A 4,372-nucleotide genomic window follows, 5' to 3' on the forward strand; every position below is an offset into this window, starting at 1 on the left:
CACCATCCTGGCTGACACGGTGAAACCTCGTCTCTACTAAAAAATACAAAAAACTAGCCGGGCGAGGTGGCGGGCGCCTGTAGTCCCAGCTATTCGGGAGGCTGAGGCAGGAGAATGGCGTGAACTCGGGAGGCGGAGCTTGCAGTGAGCTGAGATCCGGCCACTGCACTCTAGCCTGGGCGACAGAGCTAGACTCCGCCTCAAAAAAAAAAGAAAAAGAAAATAAATAAATAAGGGAAGACAGAAAGGCCCATGGAGCACTCTGGGGCTGGAAGCAGTGGGGAACTTTGCCTTGACGGGGTCAGGGATGGAATAGTTGTCAGAACCTGGAGAAAGGCTGCTGCAGAAGAGGCCCAGCAGGAGATGAGGCCTCCCAGGGTCTGGAAGGGACGGAGCTGTGGAATACCCCACCTTTACTCCACTGCCCTCAAAATTCCTGCTGGTGCTTCCCATCAGATAAACCCACACAAAACAAGAGAGCAAGGGACCCCACGGAAGCTCAGCCTGCTGGGGCATGGAGCAGAGTGCAAAAGATGGAAAGAGGTCTGAAGGGCAAAGAAAAAATTTCCAGGCCAGGCGCAGTGGCTCACACCTGTAATCTCAAGACTTTGGGAGACTGAGGCTGCTGAATCACTGGAGGTCAGGAGTTCGAGACCAACCTAGCCAACATAGTGAAACCCTATCTCTACTAAAAATACAAAAAAAAAAAAAAAATTAACTGGACATGGTGACATGTGCCTGCAGTCTATGCTACTTGGGAGGCTGACGCAGGAGAATCACTTGAACCCAGGAGGAGGAGGTTGCAGTGAGATGAGGTCATGCCACTGCAATCCAGCCTGGGCGACAGAGTGAGACTCCGTCTAAAAAATAAAGAAAGAATGAAAAAATTTCCAGAATCCAGTTATTAGGGGGAGCAGGCAGAAAGAAGGCCCGGAAGTGAAGAGAACCTGGCTCATCCAGGGAACAGAAACGCCTGGTTGAGTCGGGCATGGTGGCACGCACCTATAATCCCAGCTACTCAGAGGCTGGGGTGAGAGGATCGCTTGAGCCCAGGAATTCAAGGCCAGCCTGGGCAATATAGTGAGACCTTGTCTCTACAAAAAATAAAATAAAATAATTAACCAGGCAAGGTGGCATGCACATGTAGGCCCAGCTACTCGGGAGGCTGAGGTCAGGGGTGGTTTGAGCCCAGGTGTTCAAGGCTGCGGGGATCCACGATCACGCCACTATGCTCTAGCCTGGACCACAGAATGAGACCCTGTCTCTAAATAAATAAATAAATAAATAAGACCAGGTACAATGGCTCATGCCTGTAATCCCAGAATTTTGGGAGGCCGAGGTGAGAGGATTGCTTGAGGCCAGGAGTTTGAGACCAGCCAGGGCAACATAGTGAGACCCTGTCTCTATTATAATATTTTTATTTTATTTTATTTTATTTATTTATTTTAATTTTGAGACGGAGTCTCTCTGTCATCCAGGCTGGAGTGCAGTGGCATGATCTTGGCTCACTGCAACCTCTGCCTCCCAGGTTCAAGTGATTCTCCAGCCTCAGCCTCCTGAGTAACTGGGATTACCGACACACACCACCACACCAGGCTAATTTTCGTATTTTTAGTAGAGTTGGGGTTTCACCTTGTTGGTCAGGCTGGTCGCCAACTCCTGACCTCAGATGATCCGCCCACCTTGGCCTCCCAAAGTGATGGGTTTACGGGCATAAGCCACCACTCCTGGCCTCTATTATAATATTTTCAAAAATCAAAAAAAGAAAGAGAGAGGAGGGAGGGAGGGAGGGAGGAAGAGAGGAAGGCAGACGCCGGGTTTGAGTGAAATGTAGAGAGACAGGAGATAAGTTTGACGTGGACCAGGAGCAGACCATAAAGGGCTGCATACATGCTGATAAGAGGCATTCATCTTATTCCATGGGCAACAAAGAGCCTGAGAAGCAGGGGAGCAATGTCATGAGATGTCATTAGATCCTAATGAAGCCATCCTGGCTGCAGCAGGAGAGAGAAATGACCTGAACTTGGGGAATCCAGCTGGGAGGTGAGAGCTAATGAGGGCTGAACCAAAGTAGTCACAGGTGGATGGAGAGGAAGCAGGCAGGTGGTATTGATGGGATGGAGTCTTGGAACTTGGTTTTCTTTTTTTTTTTTTCTTTTTTTTTTTCTGAGACAGAGTCTCGCTCTGTTGCCAGGCTGGAGTGCAGTGGTGCGATCTCGGCTCACTGCAACCTCCACTTCCTAGGTTCAAGCGGTTCTCCTGCCTCAGCCCCCCAAGTAGCTGGGACCACAGACGTGCACAACCACGCCCAGCTACTTTACCTATTTTTAGTAGAGATGGGGTTTCACCATGTTGGCCAGGATGGTCTCAATCTCCTTACCTTGTGATCCACCCACCTCGGCCTCCCAAAGTGCTGGGATCACAGGCATGAGCCACTGTGCCCGGCTGGAACTTGGTTTTCTATCTCATATGTGTTCTAGGTACCTTTGCTGCATAACAACCTCTCCACCAAACTTGGTGTCAAACTATAACGATTTTATTATGTTCACAAATTCCATGGGTCAGTAATTCAGACAGTACTCAGCTGCAGTGACTGGTCTGTGCTTCACAATGTCTGGGGTCCCAGTTGCGAAGACCAGAATGACTGGTGCTGGGGTTAACTTGGAACAGCTGAGGGGCTGAAATCACCAGGTGGCTTTACTCATATATCTGATGCCTGAGCTGGTAGGACCCAAAGGCTGGGCTCAGGGAGGCTGAAGACAGACACATCAACATGTGACCTCTCCACATGGCTTGGGCCTCTCTCAGTAAGGACACTGGGCTCTGTAAGGGAACACCCAAAAGATGCATATGAAAAGAGGAGGGAGACACGGTGGCTCACACCTGTGATCCTAGCACTTTGGAAGGCCAAGGCAGGAGGATCACTTGAGCCTAGGAGTTTGAGACCACCCTGGGCAACATAACAAGACTCCGTTTCTATAAAAAAAAAAATAAGAAAAAAAAATACTTGCCAGGTGTGGTAGTGAGTACCTGTAGTCTCAGCTACTCCGAAGGCTGAGGCAGGAGGATCGCTTGAGCCTGAGAGTTTGAGAATGCAGTGAGCTATGATCCCACCACTGCACCTGGGTGACAGAGCGAGGCCCTGTCTCAAGAAAAACAAAAAAAAAGAGAGAGAGAGAGACGGAAAGAAAAGAAAACAGGGTGTTCAAGAGAACAAGGGGGAAGTCGCGTGTCTGTTCAGCACCCAGCCTGGGAGGGAAGTAACATAGAAAGTCACTTGTAGCACACTCTATTGGTCAAAATAATCACAAGGTCACCAGATTCCCAGGGAGAGGACCTCTACCCCACCTCTCCATGGAAGGAGTGTCAGAGAATTTGGTACCATATTTTATATTATTTTTATTTTTATTTATGTATTTATTTATTTATTTATTTTTTTGAGACAGAGTTCCACTCTTGTTGCCCGAGCTGAAGCGCAAATGCAATCTCGGCTCACTGCAACCTGTGCCTCCTGGATTCAAGTGATTCTTTCTCCTGCCTCAGCCTCCCAAATAGCTGGCACTACAGGTGTGCACCACCACACCCCGCTAGTTTTTTTATTTTTAGTAGAGACGGGGTTTCGCCATGTTGGCCAGGCTGGTCTCAAACTACTGACCTCAAGTGATCTGCCTGCCTCAGCCTCCCAAAGGTCTGGTATTACAGGCGTGAGCCACCACACCTGGCCCCATGTCACCCTTGATGCCTCTCTTCCTACTACCAACCCCTTCAACCCTGGCCAGTCCATCACCAAGTCCTATGGTGCGATCCATCAAACATATACATTGTATCTTCCTACCGCCCTTCATCTCCCCCGCCCTCACATTTGCCAGGGTCCCATCACCTCCTGTAGCAGCCTCCACTCATCCCCTCTCCCACATACTCTCTGCAGCCCAAGTAATTTGAACATGCAGCTCACAACACTCCCCCATGAAGACTCCTCTGAGCACTGCGTCAGGAGCAATCTCCAAGGCCCTGCAAGGTCTGAGCCTGCTTCTCCTCCCTTCAGTCCCTGGGTTCCACCCACGTGGGTCTTCCTTCATTTTTCTCAACTGCTCTATGTCTTTCTGCCCAGGATCTTTGTATAGGTTGTTCGTTCTGCCTGGGACATCCCTCCTCGCACTCCTCATGTGACTGTCCCCCTTTCATCATCCCATCATCCGGGGTCTTATCTTAAAAGTCTCTTTCCGGCCGGGCACAGTGGCTCACACCTGTAATCCCAGCACTCTGGGAGCCCGAGGGGGGGGGGTTGAATCACGAGGTCAGTAGTTCAAGACCAGCCTGGCCAAGATAGTGAAACCCATCTCCACTAAAAATACAAAAATTATCCGGTCAC

This window comes from Mandrillus leucophaeus, unplaced genomic scaffold (genome assembly GCF_000951045.1).
Source record: "Mandrillus leucophaeus isolate KB7577 unplaced genomic scaffold, Mleu.le_1.0 Scaffold1, whole genome shotgun sequence".
Classification (NCBI taxonomy): domain Eukaryota; kingdom Metazoa; phylum Chordata; class Mammalia; order Primates; family Cercopithecidae; genus Mandrillus; species Mandrillus leucophaeus.